Below are 12,716 nucleotides of genomic sequence, written 5' to 3' on the forward strand. Positions count from 1 at the left end.
CTAGCTTAGTACCTGGCGCAGAGGAGGAACCCAAATGTCCATTCCCTTCGTCTTCCTTTCTTGGAGTTAACAAATTTAACTTCATGCAGTGTTTACTTTGGGAGGAACTCTGCAGACCTTGGAGCTATTTAACTTATTGGAACCCAGTGAGTCATTTTGATAGAATTAATAGAATCACTTCTTGCCTCTTGGGATAATAGAGTTTCTCAAGCACTTTGATCCTTCTCTAGTAGGTGAAGAGTCAAAACGTCTCTTGGAATCCAACCTTCTAATTTTAACTCTAACCTGTCCAAATATTCAACGTGTTGAGCTGTAGGGATAAAACCATAGTGTCAGCCTATGCATTTCACGGTTTCATTCTGTATTAGTGGGGGGAATTTGGAAGAGAATCAGACTCATCTGGAGAATTGAATCTGAAAAGAACTAGCAGTACCGGGAGGATTGAAAAAGGTTGGCATCATTAACATTTCCTCTGTCCTTTGTGACAGGTTTTGTCTTTTGCATAACGTACTGTGAAGAGACTTGGCTGGGTAACTAACAACCTAGAAATGCAGTGAGAAATCTTGATTTGTGGAAACAGATGGTGTCCCTGGGTATCTGGTTATCAGAAATACCTTCTGTCCCTTGAGAGGAATTGGAGTGGCGTACCATACAAACTCTAAGAGGTTAACAGACTGAGTTTGCAAACTGTAAGAAATGTCCCTTGCTTTTGGGGATGCCGCAGTACACCGACCATTTCACCACATTGTAGTGAACCGATTAGGCACTCGAGAGTTATCTCGTATGTTTTGTTAATCAGAATCCAAATACACAGTCCATTTCCTAAAATTAACTTCTTCTGTTCCCCTCTGGTGGTGTCTTCAGCTTTGTTGTCCTTCTCTTTGAAAGCAAATTTAGTAAGTTAAAAATCAGCCCTGCTTTTTAATAGACTTCATTCTAGTACAGCCTACTTTTCCACAGTGGCAGATCCTCTCCACCTGCCCAGCTTTGCAATATGCACCGCATCTGTAAAGCTTTATTTTGATTGCTATTTTAGGTCAGATTTCCTTGTTCTCTCCATTTTTATATATGAGGAATCTTAGGCTTAGAGAGGTTAATGAATTGGTCTCTGAGACACACAGCTTGTAAGTGACAGCTGGGATATTTGAAGCCAGTTCTTCAGACTCGTAGTCCAGTATTTTTTTCCCCCAGTACATCATAGCTGCCTCACTGTGTGTGTGTGTGTGTGTGTGTGTGTGCGCGCGCGCGCATGTGTGTGCGCGCGCGCGCATGTGTGTGTATCGAGGGGGGGGGGGAATCTTCCAAGAGATTCTGGAGTAAATTGCTTTAGGACCAGCTTGCTGAATTGAACTGATGCATCTGTTTAAAAGCAACAGCCCGCTTTTCGGTTCTCTTGGCTTGAAATTTCCACTTTCGCTTTCAGGAATATGTATTTTGTTTTATCAGATAAGAGTTCAGTAAGATCCTAGCATGTTAGAGGTAGAAGGAGCATACAGTTAAATTTCTTCATATAAAATACTGTGAAAACCAAAGCCTAAAGAGAGGAAATGACTTGTCCAAGGTGCCACAGCAAATTAATGGCAATGAGGATTGGAATCCAGGTCAGTCTCACAGTCTAGCGTTCTTTTTGCTACTTTGCTGTCTCTTGATAAAGCAGGAAAGGGAGGAGGAAGTGCGGTATAGTAGAAAAAAAGCCCTGGACTCTGAGTCCTTTCATTTCCTCATCTTTATATTGAGATTACACTCTGAGAACTCTTCCAACTCTAAAAGTCTGTCATCGTGTTGCCTTTATTGATAAGCTTTTGGTCTTGGGAAATCTTTCCATGATTTTTTTATTAAATTTTTTTTTTTTTATGTTTTATTTATTTCTAGTAGAGAGAGAGAGACAGCGTGAGCAGGGGAGGGTCAGCGAGAGAGGGAGTCACAGACTGAAACAGGCTCCAGGCTCTGAGCTGGCAGTCAGCACAGAGCCCGACGCGGGGCTCGAACCCACGAACCACGAGATCATGACCTAAGCGAAAGTCGGACGCTCAGCCGACTAAGCCACCCAGGCGCCCCTTTCCATGATTTTTTTAAAAAGTTCTTAGTTTAGCAAACTTGATGGTATTTGGTACATGATTCAAGACCCACTGATTTTAAGTTCGATGTTTGCTGGGGAAATTGTATATAAGGTGAATGCTCCTGCTAGTTTGTGTGGATTGTACATACACATACTAAAGGCTGGCAGTGGGAACATGTTATAGAAATAAATGTGACATTTTGAGCATTCTTAATTTTTTTTAATGGCAACCAAAATATTTTTGAGGCCTTGGAAGGAAGGATAGAATGGTAACATTTTTAGAATAGGAAAGGATCAGAGATCATTCAGTCTAGCCCTCCCATTTAATTGAAAGAGAAACCTAGGCTCAGTGAGCCGGGAAGGCAACACACAGCTAATGAGTAACAGACTAGAAACTAGAATCCAGGTCTCCTGATTCCTCATTTCTACCATGTTGCCTTGTCTGTGGAAGGAGGGAAAATACGGCTTGCTGTCCCTGCTCTAGGTTACTGGCCCTTACCCTGTCAGTGGGGTCTTAAGATGGTCTGTCTACCGTGATTCTGTTTGTTTGTTTGTTTTCATTTTTATTTTTTTCATGCCCTGCTGTCAGAGGACATGGACTGTTCTGTTTAGGAGTCTAACTTTTGCCCACTAATTTTCTCCAAATCAGGATGAAAACAGGTCGCAGGGAAAAGGTTGATCTAAGAACAGTGATTGTTACTTAGTTCAGTTTCAGGAGTCTACTTAAGAAAAAGGAAAAAAAAAAAAGGAGTCTGGTTAGTATTAAGCCCCATCTTTCTTCTTCTTCTTTTATGAGAGAGAGAGAGAGTGAAGGGTAGGGGGCAGAGGGGGAGAAAGAGAGAATCTTAAGCAGGCTCCACGCTCAGCCCGGAGTTTGACGAGGGGCTTGATCCCAAGACCCTGGGATCATGACCTGAGTCAAAATCAAGAGTTAGACACTGAACTGATTGAGCCACCCAGGCGCCCCTATTTTTTTTTAAGTAGGTTCCATGCCCATTGTGGGGCTTGAATTCACAACCCTGAGATAAAGAGTTGCATGCTCTACCAACTGAGCCAGCCAGGTGCCCCACCGGACTATCATTTTAGATTGAAGCAATGGTGAAATCTTGATTTTTAAGTCATGAGAACTGAGATCAAAGTATCCTGAAGAGTTGTTCAGTCTAAATGCAAAAAGTTGCATAGCTGCCTTTGTTGAAAACTCAGCTTCTCACTTAAGCATCAGAAGCATTTCTCTCTGAGGGAAAATTGATGCAAGTTTCAATAAAAAAAAATTTGTGCGGGGTGCCTGGGTGGCTTAGTCGGTTAAGCGTCCGACTTTCGCTTAGGTCATGATCTCGTGGTTCGTGGGTTCGAGCCCTGCGTCGGGCTCTGTGCTGACTGCCAGCTCAGAGCCTGGAGCCTGTTTCAGTCTGTGACTCCCTCTCTCTCTGACCCTCCGCTGCTCACGCTGTCTCTTTCTCTCTCTCTCCTAGAAATAAATAAAACATTAAAAATAAATAAAATAAATAAAAAAACTTTGTGCAATATGGGTTACTTTAGGAAAGATTCCTTAAAAATGGCCGTTCGTGGGTTGCATTTAATCAGATTACATTTATAAATCATGGATTATATTTGATTGTTTTTGACTTTGTAGATTGATAGAAATATATTTGTAAATGCTGTTTATCACACCCATGTAACATTGTATTGCAGTGTATGGGGGGGAATCTACATATAAGGTAAATTCAGGCTCTAAATTTACTGGCCTCCAGTTATTAATTGGTGACTCATGGAGGTAGGACAGTCCGTATGGCAATTTGGGGGGTCTCAATTTGTATTTGTACAAACTCTTATAACCTGAAAACTTTGTTCTTGTGATAACTGCATAAAATAGGGTAGATAAAATTTAATTTTTAAAATCTTGAAAACCGGGGCACCTGGGTGGCTCAGTGGGTTAAGCGTCCAACTTCGGCTCAGGTCATGATCTCACTGTTCATGGGGTTTGAGCCCCGCATCGGGCTCTGTGCTGACAGCTCACTCAGAGCCTGGAGCCTGTCTTCCGATTCTGTATCTTCCTCTCTCTGACTCTCCCCTGCTCACACTGTCTCTGTCTCTCTCTCTCAAAAATAAATAAAACATTTAAAATAAATAAAATCTTGAAAACCTACACACTTATAGGATGTTGACAGTTCAGTTGTGGCCCTACAGAACAGAAAATGATTTCTAGTTGTTGGTATTTGAGACTTAAGTGTGTAACCTCTACGTTACACAACCATCCATGTGTTCTTTTCATTGTTTTAACTTGATAAAGTCAAGTCAGTTTGCCAAGCAAGCCCCTTGAAGACACTGTATGTTTCCTTCTCATACTCTGCCTGCACTTCTGGTAATTACTTCCGTGGTAGTGTAGGTGGAGGAAGAGTTGGTTGCTGAGGGTGGTGGTGATCGAGGTAGAGGTGGTGAATAGAAACCAGGTCCTAAGTCTGCTTCCTGGAGTGTAAATAACTGAGATAAAACAAAGCACACCATTTAGTATTGTTTTAGATTCTGACCTACATAGTGCAAATTAAATAATCCTTTTTGTAAAAGATTAATAGCCTATAAAAAATAACCCCAAACAAACTTTAAGGTAACAGAAATTGTAGGTACTTTATGATATCCTCCTGATATCTAACTTGAATTGATAAATAACCTACATTTCTGTTTTCTACCCAGAGCTCAACCAATTTCTACAAACGTTCACAAGGTCTGTTCCCCCTCTAGCTGTCTGTCAGATATTATGCAGCTAAACAGCTAAACCTTTAATTGGGTGCTTTCCTGACTCTTCAGAGCGGAACCCTATTCTTATTTCAAACTGAGCGGTCTTTGTGTTAGTTTGTCATCTTGTGATTCAAAATTGAAAAAAAAAGCACGTGAGACATAGTGTGGGCCTCATACCTGATGGCAATCCCAATGTTCCTCCCCCCCCCCCGTCTGTATACAAATTTATCATGGTTACCATAGCAACCAGCCTATCAGTTATTCTTATAGCTCTTTTGCTTTCTCTCAGCTACTAGGATTACCATATAATCAGGTTCTGCTAAAGCTCTTCAGGTCTTAGCATTTTATTACCAGCTGCAGCTGTCTGGCAGTTTACAGTTTGGCATTCCATCAGGGTCAATTAGTTTTAAGTCCACAAAACCTTTTTGTCTCCAAACATTTTAAGCGTACAGAATTTAACAAGAATGCATTTAGGCAACAGTTCCTCATACTACGGTTCTCAGTTCCATTGTTAGTCATTGTCTTGAATATTGAGTACATTGCACCACTGACATGGATGGCCATCCTTTTGTAATACAAGCTAGAATAAATGTCAAGGTCAAGAGTGACCATTTAAGAAATATGCTTGTAAATGTGATTTTAGACTTGGTATCATCCCACACTAAATGAAGTGACTTAAAAGCACCTTGATTTATCAGCAACTACCAAATAAGTAATCTGGCTTCTAACAAAAATGATTTCTGTAGGTTGTAGAAAGAATGTTTGGCCCTTAGACTAATTCATTCTAATTTGAGAAAATTGTTTAGAAATTTAACAGGAAAGATTATCTTTCCTTTGCAGCCTTCAAATAAACAGGAAAATTCTGAAAGGTAAAGACTGAATTATTGTATGGGTCTTTAGAATAGAAGTCTTTCTATTTACTTGACAAGTGCATTTTTTAATCTCTTAAAAACCTCAGAATTCAGGTAAATAAAATAGTTTTGAACCATAAGTCTTTACTTGTCTTACTAAAAACAAGGATATTGAAGGGGCGCCTGCCTGGCTCAGTCAGTAGAGCTTGCAACTCCTAATCTCTGGGTCGTGAGTTCCAGCCCCACGTAGAGCATACAGTTTACTTAGAAAAAAAGAAGGGGTGGGGGTGTGCCTGGGTGGCTTAGCCAGTTGAGCAACCGACTCTTGATGTCAGCTCAGGTTTTGATCTCAGGCTTGTGAGTTCAAGCCCCAAGTTGGGCTCAACGCTGGGTATGGAACCTACTTAAAACAAAAACAAATAAAAAAGTGTATTGAAGAAATATTTAGGATATATATTATCTGCTGGTTTATGTACTAGTGTTTGTGTTAGTGTTTTTAGTGCTCATGCTTGTTAATATTGTAGAGTGTAGTAGTGACTTTTTTAAAAAATTTTTTTAATGTTTTATTTATTTCTGAGAGAGACAGCATGAGCAGGGGAGGGTCAGAGAGAGAGGGAGACACAGAATCTGAAACAGGCTCCAGGCTCTGAGCTAGCTGTCAGCACAGAGCCCGACGCGGCGCCCGAACCCACGAACCTTGAGATCATGACCTGAGCCGAAGTCAGGAGCTTAACGGACTGAGCCATCCAGGCACCCCAGTAGTGACTTCTAAATATGCACAATTAATCTCTGACGTTAACTGACACACGTAATGTGTTAATGGTTTAGTAAATATTAGTTTCCATTTCCATACCTAATGATAAATAATGTTCTTTTAAAGATCAAAGAATTTTAGTCTTAAGATTTGGGGAGGGGGCCTGGGCTCCTGGGTGGCTCAGTCAGTTGAGTGTCCGACTTCAGCTTAGGTCATGGTCTCACCAATAGTGAGTTTGAGTCCCTGTCAGGCTCTGTGCTGACAACTCAGAGCCTGAGAGAGTGCTCTGTATGTGCACAAAGGGGGGAAGGAGGAGGAGAGGGAGGAAGAAAGAGAGAGAGAGAAAGAAGGAGGGAGAAGTAGAGGGGGAGAATCTTAAGCAGGTGATGCTGGGCTCTATCCCACAACCCTGGGATCATCATGACCTGAGCCAAAATCAAGAGTCAGACACTCAACCGTAGCCACCCAGATGCCCCAAGTGTTTATCTTGTTAAATAAAGGATTATGTTGTAAGATTGTAAGTTTATGAAATGATTAAATCTTCCTGGTTTGAATTTTTATTGAAATTGTGATTATAATGGTTTCATTTTAAGACTAGTATATCCTAATCAAAACTGTGGTTAAATTCTGCTAATGCTCCAAGGAGAACTTTATTTTAGTTGCACAAATAGATTTAGGTCAGTAAAAGGTTTACTTTCTTCATAGGGCCCCAATCCTTAAATTATTAGAAAGAAGTGGGGGGGATATAAAATGCTTTTTTTTTAAATGCCAAGCGTGAAGCATAAAATTTTTGGAAACTCCTGACAGAAAATGTTAACAATATTTTCCAGTAGGGAGCCTGTACAGAGTAAGCCATCCCTCTATAAAACCTACTTGACCGGTACTAATTGTCACAGACTATCCCAGTACAAATTCATTGAACTCTGGGCATTCTTACAGGTCAAACTTTCTAGAGAACCAGTAAATAGAATGTAGAACTGTATTCAAACCCACTGGTTACTCAATAGGCTCAAAAGAAGAGGTGGGAGTGTTTTTTCTGGCATTGCTCTTGAACTGGAAAAACTAGCCATGGATGAACTTAATATCCATAGTTCTCTTTTAAATTTGTTCCTGAAAGCCTGTTTAAATTGGGAGACTGAGGGAATCTTCTTTCTGGTTATTAGCAGTACTGTTAACAATTTGTGTGTTTTTTAAAAATTTCTTTTAAAATATGCTTATCTACTCATGTCAAACTGAAATGGCAGGTTGTTTGAACATATCTCCAGGCCCAGTTCCACTCCACTTACCCCCAGCTTTCTCCTTCCTTGCTTACCCAATGTCATTAGTACAGAGATTCAATAACTTACTGTCTGTCCCTTACAACTGAGAAGGGACCATGATGGCTGAAATATAATGGGTGGATCTTTGGGAACAAGCAAGGGAAAGATTGGTTAAATTGGATATAGTGAATGCATTGGTAAGTGGGATTGGTTAGCGTCGCAGGTGAGGGTAAGTTTATTGGGTTAGTCGAAGATAAGTGAGCAGAATGAATAAATAGCTTAATAAAACTAGTACCTTTGTGGGGTGCCCAGATGGCTCAGTTGGAGGAGCATGTGATTCTTGATCTTGAGGTTCTGAGTTTGAGCCCCACATTGGGTGTATAGATTAATTTTAAAAAAATAATAAACTTTTAAAAACCCACTAATACTTTTGTGAATGAAAGTAAGTTTGTCAATAATTTGCAATTGGTATTTTTACTTTATTGGGTTGGCTTTAGAGATTATGGCTAATGACTGAGATCAGTTGTTTTTCCTTTAAGTGAACTTTACTATCCATCTTTTGTTCCACGTCATAGCTCTTGGCTGTTGACTTTTAACCTTTGCCTTATTTCCCAGCATAGAGAGATGTCCACAGCTGATGTATGGTAGTGAAAGAAAGGTCTAGATGGTGATAGGGATGGTGAGTAGGCATGCTCTGTTGTGTTCCACTTCTCTTCACATTTTCTTCTACTTTTGAACTTCCTGGTTCTCTCAAATCTGCACTCCCACCCCCACACCAGTTCCTATTAAGAGCAAAGAGGGAGGAAATGGAGGGGCCTGAGGTAAGGACAGTGGTTTGGATTTATGGAACCTTTGTAACTTGAGGGCATCCTGTACTCAGCAAATATTCAGTGTTAAGAGTGAAGCCTTGGGAGGTGTTGCCTGTTATCCCACAGCCATATATCCATTCCCCTGTTACCAACTATTTGTTCTAGGGATGAATGTGTTCACAGTGAGAAAGAAGTATTATAGTCCTACATGTTGTTACTTGTAAAGAATAATACCATACTGTCAACCAGTGTTGGGCATTCTTTTTTTTTTTTTTTTAACATTTATTTATTTTTGAGACACAGAGCATGAATGGGAGAGGAACAGAGAGAGAGGGAGACACAGAATCTGAAACAGGTTGCGGCTCTGAGCTGTCAGTACAGATCCCCATGTGGGGCTTGAACTCATGAGCCGTGAGATCATGACCTGAGCTGAAGTCGGATGCTTAACTGACTGAGCCACCCACACGCCCCTGAGCATTCGTTTTCAAAGTACTTTTAGTTATATTACCTCTTCTGATTATCGGGCAGTTCTGTGAGACAGAAGGACAATTTTTGTGAGACCGGTAGGACAGTTATTATTCTGATTTTGCAAATAAAACTCAGCTCAGGGTAGATAAGGGCCAGCCAGCAAAAGTGGAGCTTAACCACTTTGTGGTAATTAGATGATGATTTTGAATGAAGATCTAAAACATTAGGTTTCTCCGTACTTTTCTAAACTATAAACATTTGTGATGTTGTATTTTAAATATGGATTATTAGAATGATGAGACTAACCCTCCTGCTGCTTGGGTATGTATAATTTATTTAAACAATGAAAAGTATATATATAATTTGTTTAAATGTTTATTTTCTTTTGAGAGAAAGAGATAGAGGGTGAGCGGGGGAGGGGCAGAGAGAGAGGGAGACACAGAATCCGAACCAGACTCCAGGCTCTGAGCTGTCAGCACAGAGCCGGATGTGGGGCTTGAACTCACTAGGTGAGACCATGACCTGAGCCAAAGTCAGGTGTTTAACCGACTGAGCCACCCAGGTGCCACTAAAAAGTATATTTTTAATGTTTGTTTATTTTGAGATAGACAGCCAGTGTCCGTGGGGGAGGAGCAGAGAGAGAGACTCTGAAGCAGGCTCTATGCTCAGCAGGTAGTCCGCTGTGGAGCTTGATCCCACTACCCAGGACATAAGAACCTGAGCCAGAATCAAGAGTCAGAAGCTTAACTTACTGAGCCACCTAGGCACCCCCCAAAAAAGCAATGTATGTATTTCAAGTTGACTTATTTATTTTGAGAGAAAGCAATATATATATTTCAAGTTTACTTATTTATTTTGAGAGAGAGAGAGAGCCAGTAGGGGAGGGGCAGAGAGAGAATCCCAAACAGGGTCCATGCTCAGTGCAGAGCCTGACTCGGGGCTCCAGCTGATGAATCATGAGATCATGATCTGAGCTGAAATCAAGAGTAGAATGCTTAACCGACTGAGCTACCCAGGCATCCCAGAAAGCAGTATTTTTAATGTTCTTTTTAAGCATTGATGGAATTGATTATGGTACAGTAGCAAGGTCATTTTCTGACCTAGAAAGAGCTGGAATCCCAGATACTGCTACTGCATTTCAAAGTGTATGTGCTTTGTTCCTAAGGGAAAACCCCTCAAGATGTGAGCCCGTGCTGATGGGGCTTGTGTGTTCTGTGCCTCATCAAAATGTCTTGATCCCAGATTTTTTTTCCCCTGTATTTGTTTTGTAGATTGTTGTCAATTGTTAATTTAGGCCAGTGTTTTATGGTTTTTTCTTTCTTTCTTTCTTTCTTTTTTTTTTTTTTTTTAGTATAACTGATTCATATTTTTGGCTACAAGCCACTAATTGGAAACACCATGTTTCTTTTTTTTCCTTCCCCTTCAAAGGTGTTTTCTAGCAGTCACAATGAATGCATGTGGTAGTTATTAATATTTTCCACCTAATCAAACCTCTTTTGGCTGTCAAATTAATGGGAAAAATGCATTCCTAGTAGCTAAGTGATTAGAAAATTTACACTGTGAGTAATTACTATTTAGGATATAAATAAGATTGAATAACCTTTTTTATAATAAATAATAAACTTGCCACTCAGTGTTTTATGTAGGTAAGCATTCGAGGTAATTTGAGATTAGAGTATCTATCAAGTATTTAGTACATACTGCATTAAAGAATACAGAAGTAGTAATTCAGATACGTAAAGCATAGTATCAAATTTATAAGATAAAATGCTTGGGATGCCTAGCTGGCTCAGTTGGTTAAGCGTCTGACTTCAACTCAAGTCACACACGATCTCACAGTTCATGGGTTCGAGCCCCACCTTCAGGATTCTGTGTCTTTCTCTCTGCCCCTCCCCCACTCACACTGTCTCTCTCTCAAAAGTGAATAAATGTTAACAATTTTTAAAAATAAAATGCTTAATATTAAATGTACAGAAATGTGTTCACTTTTCTATTATTCATGATATGGAGGGAGAACATGAATAATTAAAAGCTACCATTTACACCAAAACCTCAGTTCAGTCATTAGCTTACAACTTCCTTTCCCATCACACCTTTTATCACAGATAGCAGTAGATTTTTTTTAAAAATTGAAAAGTAAACGGTTTGCTTTGATTCGTTGTTGTTGTTGTTGTTGCTATCGTTGTTCCTCTACCCATCTTTGGTGTTGAGCAGTAAACTCAGAAGGAGAAAAGCAAAGGATCTCAAAGCCTGAGCAATCAGTTCACTGATCATAGAATTGATTTATGTAAAGTTTTTAAAGAGGGAGTGTGACACATTCTTCAGAACTCTAATTTTTATATCGGGTGACCTTAGAAGTTATTGGCATTTACTTTTTGTGTATATATATTTTTTGAGTAAGCTCTGTGCCCACCATTCAACTTGAACTCATGATCCCAAGATCAAGAGTCGCATGCTCTACCAGATAGGTCAGTCAGGTGCCGCATTTGGCATTTACTCTTAAAAAAAATTTTTTTTTAAGTAATCCCTGTGTCCAGTATGGGACTCAAACTCACGACCCCGAGATCACGAGTCCCATGCTCCACCTACTGAGCCAGCCAGGCACCCTGGGCATTTACATTTTAAGATTAGTACACTATGGGGTGTTTTAGATAATTTACAGAATCACATTAGCACATTAACTTGGTAACACTTCTGATACAGCTTGTAGCTCAATTTCTTGTTTGTTTACTTTAAAAAAAATAAATTACAAAGTGATTTAGCATGACTGCATTAGTATTAACTTCTCCAGGCAGTCATGAATTTAGTTACCTGTTTCTGTTATGATTTTACTAAAAATTACTTGTTTTAATGTTTATTTAGTTTTGAGAGAGAGAGAGACACAGAGTGTGAGTGGTGGAGGGTCAGAGAGAGAGGGAGACAGAATCTGAAGCAGGCTCCAGGCTCTGAGCTGTCAGCACAGAGCCCATCGCGGGGCTCGAACCCCGAACTGTGAGATCATGACCTGAGCTGAAGTTGGCCACTTAACTGACTGAGCCACCCAGGTGCCCCTACTGTTGTTTTTTTGTTTTTGTTTTTGTTTTTTTAAGCAGGCTCCACTCTGGGAGTGGAGCCCATCTCAGGGCTTGAACTCACGACTCTGAGATCAAGACATGAACTGAGATCGAGAGTCAGATGCTTATCCGACTGAGCCACCTAGGCACCCCTAAAAATTACTGTTTTTCCTAGTGTATTTTTGAGCAAGAGCGAGCAAAGGAGGGGGGCAGAAGGAGGGGGAGAGAGAGAGAGAGAGAGAGAGAGAATTTCAAGCAGGCTCCACTCCACACTCAGTGCAGGAGCCTAACACAGGGCTCCACCTCACAACTGCGAGATCATGACCTGAGCCGAAATCAAGAGTCAGATGCTTAACCAACTGAGCCACACAGGCATCCTCTAAAAATTACTTTAAGTCATTAATAGATCTGATTTTTAACTAACCCACTTTGACAAATTGGGACATTGTGAAATAGATGTCTTCTGGAGTTATTGTTTCAATGTGGGTATTTATTGAATGGCCCTAAATGTGCAAAGTAGAATGTTTTTAATTTAGAATTCTTGAGTGGGCCCAGGGAATGGCCCTGGGCCATTTTTTGTCATTTTTGTCAGTAAATAGATTATCAAGATATTCTTTCAGGAATATGGCATAAAACTATATAAATTATGTAAATCAATTTTGAAAAATCAAGTTGTCATTTTAGAGAAAATACGCACAGTTGCCAAAGAGTCTATTTTAAGTTTGTA

At 40.1% G+C, this 12,716-nt stretch overlaps 1 protein-coding gene across 3 annotated transcripts in view; it reads left to right on the forward strand.

Moving 5' to 3' along the window:
- Positions 1 to 12,716, forward strand: part of WDR44 (WD repeat domain 44) — an 85,282-nt gene that overhangs the window by 2,301 nt on the left and 70,265 nt on the right. The window lies entirely within an intron of this gene.

The sequence above is a fragment of the Hyaena hyaena genome, unplaced genomic scaffold (genome assembly GCF_003009895.1).
Source record: "Hyaena hyaena isolate Hyena2069 unplaced genomic scaffold, ASM300989v1 scaffold_243, whole genome shotgun sequence".
Lineage (NCBI taxonomy): Eukaryota > Metazoa > Chordata > Mammalia > Carnivora > Hyaenidae > Hyaena > Hyaena hyaena.